Here is a 15,952-nt window from a genome sequence, read left to right as displayed (position 1 = left end):
GGGAATGCAAACTCATACAGCCACTGTGGAAAACAGTATGGAGTTTCCTCAAAAAGTTAAAAATATAACTATCCTAAGATCCAGCAATTTTATATGTCCATCAACTGATGAATGGAGAAGGAAGATGTGGTATATATACACATGGGTATATATATATATATACATATGTATATATATATATGTATACACATCTTCCTTCTCCATTCATCAGTTGATGGACGTGTAAAATATAGATATAGATAATATATACATGATAGATATAGATAATATATATACCTATATATACATATAGATCATATATAACATGCAAAATATATAGAGAGATGTGGTATATATACACATGTGTGTATGTACACACACACACACACACACACACACACACAGGAATATTACTCAGCCATCAAAAAGAATGAAATCTTTCCATTGGCAAGATGGATGGAGGTAGAGTACATTATGCTAAGCAAAATAAGTCAGTCAGAGAAAGACAAATACCAGGGCGCCTGGGTGGCTCAGTTGGTTAAGTGCCTAACTCGGTTTCAGCTCAAATCATGATCTCATGATTCACGGGTTGGAGTCCCTCGTGGGGCTCTGTGCTGACAGTGCAGGGCCTGCTTAGGATTCTCTCTCTGTCCCTCTCTCTCTCTCTAAGGAAATAAATAAACATTTTTAAAAAGAGAGAAAGACAAATACCACATGATTTCACTCATGTGGAATTTAAGAAACAAAACGAACAAAGAAAAATAAAGACAAAAAAAATACTCTTAAATATAATTAACAAACTGGTTGCCAGAGGAGAGGTGGCTGGGGGGATGGGTGAAGTAGGTAAAGGGGATTAGGAGTACACTTATTGTGAGGAGCACTGAATCATGTGTAGAACTATTGAATCGCTTCATCGTACACCTGAAATTAATATAACACTGTATGCTAATTGTACTTGAATTTAAACAAAAGAAGTAAGGATGGTGATTGTGGAAAGAAGAACAGAGTGAGAAGGGGCCAAATATATGATAAATGTGCTTTATTCCTTTCTGAAAAAAATAATTTTTTTGAGAGAGAGAGAAAGAGAGAGAGTATGCACACATGTGAGCCAGGGAGGGGCCGAGGGAGAAAGAGAGAATCCCAAGTGGCTCCACCCTCTGCACAGAGCCCATCGCAGGGCTTGATCCTATGACCCTGGGATCACGACCTGAGCTGAAATCAAGAGGCAGGTGCTCAACCAACTGAGCCACCCAGGCACCCCTCCTTTCTGAAATATATTAATGATTGTCCAAAATCTAAAATGTTACCACTTAATTCATTTTTTAAAAAACTGAACCAGAAATCAGCCTCACACTTCATATTAATTTCAGATTTCCTGAGAAAAGACAGCAAAAGAATTATAAATACACCGGCCATATTGCAATACAGAGGATGGTAATTTGCACTTTTAATTTCTACATTATCCAGAAGGCTGTAATATTTTGAATGCTTTAATGTGTTGTCAGTCTTACAGGATGAGAATTCCTCTGAGCTTAAGATTAGTTGTGCTATATGCAACCCAGGAACACAGGCCATTAAAAATGGGTGATACAGTCCTTCATGGCTCTCATTTTAGAAGTGTAAACATGTACATTTATTTTTTTTAAATAAGGAAATCCCTTACAAGTATGTCAAACCATCTTAGATGAGGAAAGTTTTGTAAAGGGACATATGGGGAAGAAGATTAATGCATGCTAAAACATACTGTCTCTTCCAAGTGGTATGATTTTCAAAAAGAATAACTAACATTTATTAAATATTATGTATCTAGGGTTCTCTTCCTATTTTCCAAAAATCTGTCAAGTAACCCTCCCTCGGCTCTCTGACTCCATCAAAATACCCAGAACTCCGAGCTCTTATTGATACCAAAAATTTGTATTTATTGGTGTGTTCCATGGAAAACAGTATGGAGGTTCCTCATAAAATTAAAAATACACCTACCTTATGATTCAGTAATCCTACACTGGGTATTTATCTGAGTGGAATGAGACATTAACTAGAAAAGATTTCTGTACCACTATGTTCATTGCAACATTATTTACAATAGCCGAGACCTAAGTGTCCATTGATTGATGAATGGATAAAGCAAATATGGTGCACACACATGCACACACATTCACGTGCATGCGCGCGCACACACACACACACACACACACACAAATGGAATATTAGCCAGTCATAAAAAAGAAGGAAATCCTGTCATATATGACAACAAAAATAGGCTTCAAAGGCATTTTGCTAAGTGAAATTAAGTAAGACACAGAAAGACAAATACAATATGATCTCATTTATGTATGTAATCTTTAAAAAGGAACAAAAACAAAAACCAAAACCAAGCTCACAGATAAGGAGAACAGGTGGGTGGTTGCCAGAGCTGGTGGGGGGAGGGGTGGCAAGATGGGTGAAAGTGGTCAAAAGATAACAAACTTCCATTTATACTATGAATAAGTTCTTGGAATGTGATGTACCGCATGGTGACCATAAGTAATAATCCTGTACTGAATATTTGACAGTTGCTAAGAGAGTAGATGTTAAAAGGTTTCATCACAAGAAAAAAAATTTGTAACTCTGTGTGGTGATAAATGTTAGCCAGATTTACTGCGGAGATCGTTTTGCAATATATATACCAAATCATTATGTTATACACCTGAAACTAATACACTATTATGTCCATTATACGCCAGTATTAAAAATGAAGATAAAAAATCGACCACTTTTAGAATTTTTATTTTAATCTTTCGCTACCGGTTTATGGGTCTTCCTTGAATGCATTGAAAATATGATGAAGCTTCTGACCCTCTCCTGGAAAATGCAAAATAAAAACAATACAAGATTAATGCCTGCTTCCCCCCCCTACACTGTGTGTTGACAGGAATCATATTTGTTTTGCTTCATCAGTTAATCCCCATTACGTAACAGGAGCTCAGGACATGTGCCTAATGACTTCTTGACTGACAAAAGAAAACAACAGTTTTCAATTGATCCTTCCTTCTTCCATCTCTCACTCAGCCATCTCACCTTCTATGTCCCAGAGGAGTGAGGACCATTCTTTATTCTTGCTGCCTTTCTTGTCCTATATGAAAACCAATCCCTACACCATGTTTGGGGGCCACCCCCTCCCAGTCCTTCAAAGAAAGCACATTTATCGCCCCTTCTATCTCTTGTATCTTCAGAGAATCCCTTTCTCCTTTCTTTCCTCTCAGTGCACAACAATTTTTAAATCCTTCCTACCTCTAAAAAAAAAATCCCTCCTGCGAAAGCCCTACTCTTAGTCACTGCTTGTTTTTTAACCTCCACTCAAGGTGCTTGAGAGAAATTTCCTTTTACCGCTCTAGTTCTCACCAGGCACTTGGTTCTCAAACCCTGCAAGTGAACCTCAGGCACAGCTGTATCAGAATACTCACATCAAAACTGGCAGGCATTTTTTTGCTCCGTTCAGTGGGCACTTTTCAACTTTCTTGCTCACCTTTCTTACTAACCTCCCCACAGCACAGGATGCTGTCTCAATATTTTCCTCTCTTGGCTCTCAGGACTCCCACTCTTCTTTCTACCTCCCTGTCATCTCTCCTCAGACTCCTTATTCTCCCTTGTCTCCTCTCATCTCTTAAATATTGGTGGTCCCGAGGGCCCTGTTCATGTGCTTTCCTTCTCATATTACATTTTTATTTAACTGTCACCAATGCCAATGGATTACAAATCCATATCTCAAGCTAGAGCCCCATTCCGAGCTCCTCAGATGTCTATTAGATTGCCCATTGGCACCCCACATTCCCAAGTACTATATAGTTTCCTAAATGCGCAAAACGAGGAATTTACCATCTTTCTTTTTTTTTAATTTTTAACGTTTTATTTTATTTTTTGAGAGACAAGGAAAGACACAGTACAATCAGAGGAGCGGCAGAGAGAGAGGGAGACCCAGAATCCAAAGCAGACTCCAGGCTCCGAGCTGTCAGCACAGAGCCTGATGTGAGGCTTGAACCCATGAGTGCAAAATCATGACCTGAGCCAAAGCTGGACCCAGGTACCCCGAACTTATCATCTTTCTTTTAAAAATGTGCTCTCCATCCTCACCTTGATGAATGGCACTACCCATCTCCTCTGTCCTCCAGTCTAATATCTACTTATATTCTCTATTTTCACATTATCAATAAATGAATTACTGTATTAACTTGTAAATATAAAAAATAACTTATTATTCAACTACATCGTGAAAAATTATATCTAAAGTATTTTTAAGTTATATTTTTATTTACTTTATGACAACAAATCAATGCTACCCATATGTCTTAGAGAACCTAAGAAATAGATGGAAAGTATTTCTGATTAATGCTACATAAATTAGGCTTCCAAGATGTTTTAAGGGGCTTGAGAAGTCAATTCTAGTGAACACTTGAAACGTTTTCCTTTGTTATTTGTCTATACTATTGTATCAATTAAGCAAAGATATTTTTAGTTCACTCTAGTACCTGTTAGCCCTATCTTTGTTCCAATGAATAAGGCTTTTCTGAATTATTATTTAAGCAAATACATTCCAAAATGATGTGTAACTGGACCCATGCACATATAAAAGAGGCAGAAAGCCCTAAGGAGCTGAAACTTCGTCTTCTGTTCCTGTTTCTGACTCTGCTCCACAGATGGGCCTCTGCCATGTCGCCCTGACATTTCCTCTGACTTTAAGAAGGAAGCTTACCTCACTCCGTGGCTTATAATCATGTCACTTACACTTGAGTTCTCTTTCTAGTTGACCTGATTTTATTTTTATCATAAAAACATATAGATGCAGAAACTGAGCAGAGTCAAGGGAACCTGCTTAAGGTGATGACGGCAGAAAAATTAAAATCAGACATTATGATCCTGTGCCCAACAGATCTTCCAAAAGAATGCCCAGCAGACTGGAAAGGTGAATGAGATGCTAGGATATATGTAAGTTTGATCCAAACAGTAGAAATGAAGGAATATACAAATATACATATCTGTATATTACCAACTAAGATACTAAGGACAAACCAATTAAAGATCAAAACTATCTACCTGGAAAACATTTCCATATCTCACTTTCTTAAACCTCTTCTTTCTCTCATGTTTCTTTCCTAGGATCCTAAGAATTCTTTGACCCCTCCCCACAGTAAAAGAACACTCAGAAATACAATCACTGTTGTGGTTCTAACCGAATTCTCCACACACACGGGTCATCTCACTAGCTGATCTCAAGTCTTGACATGAAAAATACAACATTCTGAAAAGTTCTCAGTTTTGTAAAACACAAACTGAGATAAGATCAGGACCATGAAAGAAGTCCTTGAAAATACCTTTTCTCTCTAACAGTCTCAGGGATAAACTCTCATACAAGTGGGTTCCTTTTCCTTCAAGGCCCCATCTACTTTGTAATTATACCTATATTAGCACAATTATTTCATTAGCATCTGTCTCCACATCGGACTGAAAGCCTCCGGAGAACAGGTGGAGTGAATGTTTTTGCTTGCCCTTGTACCCTAAGCACTCAATTGTCTTTGTGTTCAACAAATATTTGTAGGGCACCTCTGTGGGACACAGGACAAATCATTCATGTGTGTATGACATTTACATAGGGAGAGAGAGGGCCCACAAAAAGTATAAAGTATTAGAAAGTTGGAGATCTTTTAAATACCACAAAGCCAAGGGATTTCTCTAATAATAGCTTTTTGTTAACATGAATAAGATGAATTACAAGTAGCCCAGATCCCGAGTGCAGAGATCAATGGGAAGATCTTTACTTCAAACATGGTTATAATATAAGGCATAAGGCAGAGTGAAGAAAAAGGGTCAGAGGCTTAAGTTAATCTTCTTTGTGGCAAGGATTGCAGATGGCAATGGCTGGTATCCACCACACTGATGGTGACAGTGTCCTAAGTCTCGTATTTTCTCTCTCAGTGCTGTGGATCTACACCAAGCTCAGAAGCTAATAATCCAGGCCCACCAGGGCCTCTGTATGTAGCCATGGAATGTCTGTCTTCAGATAGGGAACACAGAGTCAAGCTAAAGTCTTTAACATAAATATTTGTTGGGAAGGTAAAGAAAATCAAGACAAAGAAACATAGAATCAAGATTAAATGTGTAAATTCTTAACTCACACTTCAGGTAGCACTCAGTAAAATACTGGTTGGGTTGCCCCCATGTTGGACTCTCCTGCTTCAAGGGAAGCACCACCCATTGGCTCTTTAGCAAGTCCCTTCCTTCTTTTTCAGATGCCTCCACATTTGGACAAGAATTGTGACCTCAGTCAAGTAAAACAACAGATTGTTAAGTGACACAAAGGTGTCTCTAGAGGAAGAAAGAAATAATTTTGTAAGTATATATTTGCATTTCAGACACTTGGGTACAAACAGAATCCTCTCTTCCCCCAACTCACCCTCTGTGAAAATTCCTGCATAATCTCTAACAAAATAATTTTTTTCTTTAAGAAGCTACATTTTATTCATTGTTTTTAAAGTAATCTCTACACCCAATGTGGGGTCAAACTCACAACCCTGAGATCAAGAGTCACATGCTCTATTGACTGCACCAGCCAGGTGCCCTGCTACACTTTATTTCAAAATAATTTTTATTTTATTAAAATGAGGGTAGAAAAACAAATAATCCAGTGAAGAAATGAGCAGAAGACACGAATAGACATTTTTCCAAAGAAGACATCCAGATGGCAAACAGATACGTGAAAAGATGCTCAATGTCACTCCTCATCAGGGAAACACAAATCAAAACCACACTCAGATATCACCTCATGCCAGTCAGAGTGGCCAAAATGAACAAATCAGGAGACTATAGATGCTGCCGAGGACGTGGAGAAATGGGAACCCTCTCGCTGGTGGGAATGCAAACTGGTGCAGCTGCTCTGGAAAACAGTGTGGAGGTTCCTCAAAAAATTAAAAATAGACATACCCTATGACCCAGCAGTAGCACTGCTAGGAATTTACCCAAGGGATACAGGAGTACTGATGCATAGGGGCACTTGTACCCCAATGTTTATAGCAGCACTCTCAACAATAGCCAAATTGTGGAAAGAGCCTAAATGTCCATCAACTGATGAATGGATAAAGAAGATGTGGTTTATATATACAATGGAATACTACTTGGCAATGAGAAAGAATGAAATCTGGCCATTTGCAGCAACGTGGATGGAACTGGAGGGTATTATGCTAAGTGAAATAAGTCAGTCAGAGAAAGACCGATATCATATGTTTTCACTCATATGTGGATCTTGAGAAACTTAACAGAAGACCATGGGGGAGGGGAAGGGGAAAAAAAGTTACAGAGAGGGAGGGAGGCAAACCATAAGAGACTCTTAAATACTGAGAACAAACTGAGGGTTGATGGGAGGTTGCGGGAGAGGAGGAAGTGATTGATGGGCACTGAGGAGGGCACTCGTTGGGATGAGCACTGGATGTTGTATGGAAACCAATTTGACAATAAATTATATTAAAAAATAAAATTAAATAAATAAATAAGTAAATAAATAAATAAATAAATAAAATGAAGGTGGCTTACATGTCAAAAGTGATATGTTTGTTGGCTTTCAAATAAAATTCTACTTTATCATCCTTTTGAAAGAGTAAGGATGACCCCGAATATTTTCAGAAGACATGTATGTATATAATCAAATATATATCTTCTAACCATATAGCTAGGACGAATTCTACTTGCCAACAAGATCAAGAGAGGGGAGAACTATGAGGGGTTATAATAATGTGTTGGTGGATAATTACTATAAATTCCTCCATACATGATTCACCAATTTCAAAAACTAGGATACATTTAAATATTAATACAAAACCATATTGGAGATACATTTGATATTTCAGAATGAACTTTGGATTTAATAATGTGTCTACTCATAATTATAAGGAAGATCTAATAAAAAGTAGACCATATCTGATTTATTTTTTTTATAACCCTGGAGCTAAATATACTGTTTTCCAATTAAGTATGTCAAATAAGTAAAAAAATGATATTGCCACAACTTGGAAATGTCAGAAGGTAGCATTTCATTTAAGAGATGCATATGTGGTACAGTAATGTAATATTAACAAAAAGATAAAATAATATTTTGTGTGTATAGTATACCACATGTAAGGGCAGAGGGAGGAAGACACAGAATCTAAAGCAGTCTCCAGGCTCTGAGCTGTCAGCACAGAGCCTGATGCAGGGCTCGAACCCACAAACCATGAGATCATAACCTGAGCCAAAGTCAGACACTCAACCGACTGAGCCACACAGGTGCCCCAAAGAATATTATAAACAAGCATCCTACATGCACACAAACACAAAATGCCTTTAAAATGTCTGCTATATATAAAACACAAAATATATCCCAAGAATACTAGTTTGTTTTCACTTTTAAAAACCAATCAATATAATTCTGCACACTGACAACAGAGAAGAATCATACAACGTAGTCGATTCATAAAAAACATTTGACAAAATTCAGCACTCCTTCACAATAAAATACTGTCAGCAAATTAATAATAGAGGAATTTCTTCAATATGAAAAATGACATACATAAAAAGCTACAGTTAATACCATACTTAATGGTGAAAGGCTGACCACTTACCAATTAAGATCCAGAACAACACCAGGATATTCACTCTTACCATTTCTACTCAGAATTGTTCTGGTAGGTTTAGTCAGTATAATAATGTAGGAAGCATAAACAGAAAGTATAAATCTTAAAAAAGAAGAAATAAAAAGAAATAAAACTGCCTCCATTCACAAACAGCATGGTCGTATACACAGAAAAATCCAAAGAAATCTACAAGACAACTCTTCTATAACTAATTGAATTAGCAAGGCCTCAGGAAACATAGCCAACATACAAAAACAATAGTATTTCTATGTAACAGTAATGAAAAATGGAAAATTATATTTAAAAAATAATACTCTTCATAAAGCACCAAAAAGCAAAAAAAAAAAAAAAAAAGGATAAATATAGCAAAACATATCTAACTCTTCTACACTAAAAACTACAAAACATGGCTAAGAATGGGGCACCTGGGTGGCTCAGTAGGTTAAGAGTCTGACTTCAGCTCAGGTCATGATCTCACAGTTTATGGGTTCAAATCCCACATTAGTCTCTGTGCTGACAGCTTGAGCCTACTTCAGATTCTGTGTCCCCCTCCCTCTTAACCCTTTCCCCACACTCTCTCTCCCTCTCTCTTAAAAATAAGTAAATATTCAAAACATGGCTAAGAAAAACGAAAAGAGATCTATAATAAAGCTATGGCAATTGAGAGAGCATGATACTGGTACAAGAATATACACATTGACCATGGGACAGAAAAGGGGGCTGAGAAATAGAGACACTTTCGTAGTCAATCAATTGTCAACAAAAGCACCAGAGCAAATCAATGCAGAAAGAAAAGCCATTTCATTAATACTCCCAGAACAAGTGGATATCTTTATAAAAAAATTAACTTTGGTTCGTACCTCATAGACCTAAATATAAATGTTAGCACTATAAAGTTTGCAGAAGAAAATACAAAGAAGTATTTTCAAAATCTTGAGGTAGGCCAAGATTTCTTATCCAGGATGCAGAAAGTATAAAAGAAAATATTAAAAATGTCTGCTCATTAAAGTTGACACTAATAAAATAAGCAAGCTACGAATGAGAGGAAGTATTCACAAAATGTCTATCAGGCAAAGGACCCATATCAAGAATATATGAAGAATTTTTCCAACTCACTAATACAATGACATATAGACCAATTAAAACTGCGCAATGGCTTGAATGGACACTTCACAAAAGATCTACAAATGGCCAAGAAGCACATGGACTAGTGCTCAACTTACTGAATCATTAGGAAAACGCCTCAAACCTGGAAGAGAAACAAGCCATAAGACAACAACTAATGACAATTGAAAGATGTTGGCAAGATGGGAAACAACCAGAACTCTCAGACGTTACTGATGAGTGTGTAAAAAGCTACAACATTCTTTTGAAATATTTGGCAGTTTCGTCACAAAGCTAAGCACAACAGAACCCTATGATCACCAACTCTACTCTTTAGTATTTACTCAAGAGAAAGGAAAGCATACATCTGCACCAAGATTTGTATATGAACATTCACAGTGACTTTATTTATAATAAAGTCTCCAGCTGGAAACAACCCCAATGTCCAAAAACAGGAAAAGAAGTAAACAAATTGCAATATATTTATATGATACAATAGGCAGCAATAAACAGAAATGAACTATTACTGACACATGCAACAACATAAATTAATCTCGCACACATCATGCTGAACAAAAGAAGCCAGATCCATGAGTACATGCAGGTGATGCCATTGATTGATATGAAGTTCTGGAACAGACAAAACTAATTAGAACAATGTGGCTGGAGAGACAAGAGAGGTGGGATTTACTGTAATCGAGCAAGAAGAGAAATATTCCGTATCTTGGTAACGGTGTGTTACATGGATATGTGCATTTGTTAAAACTTCTAGAACTACAGGGGCGCCTGGGTGGCTTAGTCGGTTAAGCGTCCGACTTTAGCTCAGGTCATGATCTCACTGTTCATGAGTTCGAGTCCTGTGTTGGACTATGTGCTGACAGCTCAGAGCCTGGAGCCTGCTTCGGATTCTGTGTCTCCTTCTCTCTCTCTGCTCCTACCCCTCTTGTGCTCTCTCTCTATATATCTCTCTCTCAGAAATAATAAATGAATAAACTTAAAAAAAAATAACTCCAAGAACTAACTATAACACTTCCTAGTTGTGCATTTCCCTATATGGAGACTACACTCCAATAAAATAATTTAAAGCACAGAAGGTAATTAGACAATATTATTTTGATGAAGTGAAAATTAAACGTGAAAACAAATAAAGCAATAAAATAGAGCAAATTCATTTCACTTTCTCCCCTTGAGGAGTATAAGCTCCAGGCTGTGGATGAGACTGAGACGGAAGGCATATTTCCATCTGACTAGAATCACAGTGTGCTTCTAGTTTTGAAGACACATATTTTCCGTGAAACATGCTCCTGATGTAAATAGTTAGCCCCTCACATTTGGCCCATAAACCAAAGCTATCCCCATCATCCAAAACCTGCAAGGATAACCAGGATCCGTCACAACACTAGATGTGTTAGTAGAGCTAGGTATTTCTGTCTCCAACAGGATGCCTTCCAGGAAGACGGTCAGGGTAAGTCTGAATACATATGATTTTTACCTTATGTGCTGACTTGAGAACCTAATTAGAATAAGCTATGATTTCACAGTAATTGTTCCTATGTAAGTTGGTAAGTAATATAAATGCAGATTAAGACTATAGATTCATAATTCTATGAATTCATAGATCATGAATATAGATTCAAATGCATAACTGAATTCCTATCATATGATTCTTACTGTTCTGGTTATAATTAATTGTACTGATTGTACTTGAAGTACATTAAAAAGTCTCCCTAATCCTTTCTTTTCCCTCCCCCTACCCAAAAACATGAACTATTTATAAAACTTTCAGAGTCTCTTCATTTGGTTTTACTTATCTGAAGTCATAAGCCATGCATGGTAAATTTCAGACCTATAATTTGTGGCTTCCTGCTTCCAAGATTACTCCAGAGCCGTTCTCATGTGACTGTTTTTCTAGTTAAATATTTACACATATTCACAGGGTACACAGGCAGTTCATATTTGACATGATTTAACAGCATCTACATCTGTTTCTCATCAGAACATGACTGGAAAATGTGCCTACTAAACATTTTTTTAATACAGTTGTCCAAAACATTGTTTCTACTCTCATCTTGAGACATTTCTATGTAAAGAAAACAAGATAAAATGGCCCTTCTCAGGCACTGTTTCCTTCTCGATTCCCTTCCTCTGGCTTCAGGATCCTCTCTTGGTATCAATCATTACTTTCCAAGCCTAACCATATGGGTCGTGTCTTATTTTTATCAGTATGTGAAAAGCACAAAATTAAATGGAGATATGAAGGGGAAAATAATCTATTTAGATCAAAAAAACAAAACAAAACACCACAAGCAACAATTGGCTTTGGCTATGGTACTCCAAGTTTAGCAAGACTGCATTTGAATAAAGTTCCTGCTGATATAAAAATGCTTGAAGTCTGGGGCGCCTGGGTGGCGCAGTCGGTTAAGCGTCCGACTTCAGCCAGTTCACGATCTCGCGGTCCGTGAGTTCGAGCCCCGCGTCAGGCTCTGGGCTGACGGCTCAGAGCCTGGAGCCTGTTTCCGATTCTGTGTCTCCCTCTCTCTCTGCCCCTCCCCCGTTCATGCTCTGTCTCTCTCTGTCCCAAAAATAAAATAAACGTTGAAAAAAAAAAATTAAAAAAAAAAAAAAATGCTTGAAGTCTGTTTCATGTTTCCAGAGTACAACCTCAAGCATGGTCTTTCCAAAGACAAAACAAAAGGAAGAAGAACAAAAAGAACAAGAGGAGGAGGGGAAGGAGGAGGAGGAGAGGGAGGAGGAGGAGGAGGGGAAGAGGAAGAAGGAAAGAAAATTCTGGCTTTCAAGAGGTAATCATTTCTAAGTCCCCCAAATTTTAAACCACAACACAAACATCTGCTCAAATTTTTCCCCTGTCTGCTTAACAAAGTGCATCATATTTCAAATTCATACATTTTCCCAAAGATATAAAGCATAGTTAAATTATGAGAGTATTCTTAGAACACTAATTTAGGATAAATTGATCTTGTCTGAATTTCATTCTGTTGTTTTGGATTTTAATCCACATATCTGTTTTCTTATTTCTATTCGTATATTGTGATCAGACACAACAGCAAAGTAAAATGAAAACAAAAATTCCTGAGTGAATTATAAATCCTAGAATGTGACTATAGTTCTTACATATCAAAGAAGCTAAAATATAAGGAATGATTATTTTCCACTATTTTGAGTTTTATTTTTCCAATCTGTGTCTAATTCAAGAGCGTCATTTTTTCTTTTCTCTTCCCTGATTATATTTTGGCCACTTCACAGCTCATTACACTCTGGAAAGAAAGAGATTGGATAAAATAAAATGAGATGAAACTAAAATGAGTGCAATTGGCCTCAACAGCCCTGAGGAAAACCTTTATTTTAAGGAAGCCTAGAAAACCTGGCTCTAATAAAGCTTTTTGTGCTCTGAGAATGTAAATTATCTTCAATATTCTTAATTCCTGTCATACTGATTACAAAACATAAGAATAGATTTTTAGACATACTATTTGTAGACATTCTATTTTATTAAATAATATGAAAAGTTGCTCAAATCCAGCTATCACACTGTACATTCAGAGTAGTATTTGCTAGAATACTACATCTTTTCTCAAACAAATATATGCACACACACACACACACACACACATGCATGTACATGTACACAAATGAGTATTAATTTTGGTTTGCTGTTCCAATATTTCAAATACTTATGATAGTAAGTACTTATGATACTTATGATAATATTTCAATACTTATGATAGTTCTAGAAGAGGGTTAGTAATTACAACACGTGGATAAACACAACCTGCAGATGACACAAAAAAATTTTGCCTCATGAACTTTCACTATGTAGTAGGTAAACATTTCAGGAAAGGGGATAGTATGTACCTTTAAATTTCTTTCTCAGCGTGCCTGGTGGCTCAGTCAGTTGGTTAAGTATCTGGCTCTTAATTTTGGCTCAGGTCATGATCAAACTAACTGTGAGATCCAGCCCTGGGTCTGGCTCTGTGCTGACAGCATGGAGCCTGCTTGGGATTCTCTCTCTCCCTCTCTCTCTGCCTCTCCCCCACCCTCGTGCACACACTATCTCTTTCTCTCAAAATAAATAAAAATTATACATGAATGAATGAATGAATACATACATACATACATAAATAAATAAAATTTTCAACTTTTGATAAAGTAAAACATAATGAGCGCCCAAAACCCCAAGGAACTTTAAAAAACTTTTCAGAAGGTAGAGGAGGGAATAGTTCTCAATTCTTTTTGTGATGACAGCACAACCCTGATAGCAAAACCTGACACAGATATTATAAGAAAATTATAGACCAGCATTTTTCATGGACATAGATGTAAAAGTTTATAATAACCAAAACTTACTACAAAGCTAGAGAATCCAGACAATATGGCATTGGTACAAGAAAAGACAAATAGATCACTAATATGAAATAGAGAATCCAGAAATAAACTCACATCAGTCAATTTATTTTCAACAAAGAAACCAAAATAATTCAATAGGGAAATGGAAGGTGTTTTCTCTTTTCCTTTTCTTTTTCTTCCTTAAACATATTTGGAAATTTGTATACTCATACGGGAAAAAGTAAATATCAACTTCTACTCATTCCACAAACAAAACTTAATGTGAAATGCCTTATGTATCAAAAGTAAAAGCTATAACAATACTGTTTCTGGATGAAAACAGAGGATAATATCTTTACAGCCTCAGGGTAAGGAAAGATTTCTTAGATGTGACACAAACAGGGAAAAAACATAAAATAATTTGATAAATTGGATGAAATAAAAAAATAAAAACTGTTGTTCATCAAGATATCATAAGATAAAAAAGCAACTTATAGGCCAGGAGAAAATATTCATAATACATATATGTAACAGAAAGATTGCAGCCTGAATATATAAAAAGTCTTACAAATAGAAAAAAAAAAGAACAATCCAATTAAAAAATAGAAAATAAATTTGAACAAGCCCTTCACAAAAAAGATATATAAATAGCCAATAAATACATGAGAATGTGCTCAATATTTCATCAAAGAAACACAAATTTTACTTTAACAGAATAACTAAAATCAATAGGGCTAACAACACTGAATACAGAGAATATGTAGAATAACCGTGATATGACAAACACTATGGGAAATGTTTGACTACACCTACCCTCCTACTTCCACTCCAAGTAATTACTCAAAGAAAAAAGAGTAAATGTCCTTAAAGCTATTCATAGCAACTTAACTCTAATAGCAAAAAGTTTGAAAAAATCAAATATTCATCAACAAAATAATGGATAAATACATTACCTTATATCCAAACAATGTACTTATATTCAGCAATAAAAAAAATGAACCACCGACACACAAAACAACATGAAGCATCTTAGAAACACATAAGAGTACCTACTATATGATTCCATCTACATGAAGTTCAAGATCAAAGGAAAACTAATCTATAGTGATAAAAATCAGAACAGTAGTTGCCTATATAGTGGGTGGAAATTTACAGGAAGGAAATTCAGGAAACCTTCTGGAATAATGGAAAAGTTCTAATTTCTGACTGGAGGTTATATAGATATATACATTCATAAAATCTAAAATTGCATGCTTAATAAGGAAGTGCTCAAAAAACAAAAGGATAGAGATGGGTCAAAGGGACATATTAGCCAATCGGAAAAGAACTCAATTGCCAAGACCAGAACAATTTAAACAACAAAATAAATAACATATTATTGAATTCTAACTGAAAATATAACAGACGTATTCATGAGTCCTTGCTGATATAAACAAAAGATTGAATAATAAATAAAGAAGAGGAGACAAATCCTTATGACAGAATTCCAAATAATACACATAGATAACTTTCCTCCAAGAAGTGAGGCTAAATTTGCTTCCAAAGAAGAGAGTATGAAAAAAGAAAAGTAGTAACTCCTGATATGGTGCATCACCCTCCTTGTGCATATGAAAAACTCAAATTAATGTACATTGAGCCAGAATTAAGTGGAAAACAAATTACTTTCCTGAAACTTGATTCCTTTATTTATTTTTTTTAATTTTTTAATCTTTATTTTTTTTTTTAATTTTTTTAATGTTTATTTATTTTTGAGACAGAGAGAGACAGAGCATGAATGGGGCAGGGTCAGAGAGAGAGGGAGACACAGAATCTGAAGCAGGCTCCAGGCTCTGAGCTGTCAGCACAGAGCCCAATGCGGGGCTCGAACTCACAGACTGTGAGATCATGAC

The 15,952-nt window shown here is 36.2% G+C and overlaps 1 protein-coding gene across 10 annotated transcripts in view; it reads right to left on the bottom strand.

The window, feature by feature from the left end:
* Positions 1 to 15,952, bottom strand: part of IPCEF1 (interaction protein for cytohesin exchange factors 1) — a 180,835-nt gene that overhangs the window by 144,525 nt on the left and 20,358 nt on the right. Inside the window, exon 3 of one of the 10 annotated variants that reach the window (XM_047101505.1) lies at positions 6,129 to 6,318. The exons of the other annotated variants lie outside the window; for them this stretch is intronic. The gene's annotated coding sequence lies outside the window, so the exon portion shown is untranslated. The remainder of the gene's footprint in view (positions 1 to 6,128; positions 6,319 to 15,952) is intronic. 10 annotated transcript variants of the gene reach the window in all.

Source organism: Lynx rufus, unplaced genomic scaffold (genome assembly GCF_022079265.1).
Source record: "Lynx rufus isolate CCGP_SWC_20201006 ecotype Redwood Valley unplaced genomic scaffold, mLynRuf1.p SCAF_6, whole genome shotgun sequence".
Lineage (NCBI taxonomy): Eukaryota > Metazoa > Chordata > Mammalia > Carnivora > Felidae > Lynx > Lynx rufus.
This window is presented reverse-complemented; position numbering and strand designations above follow the sequence as displayed.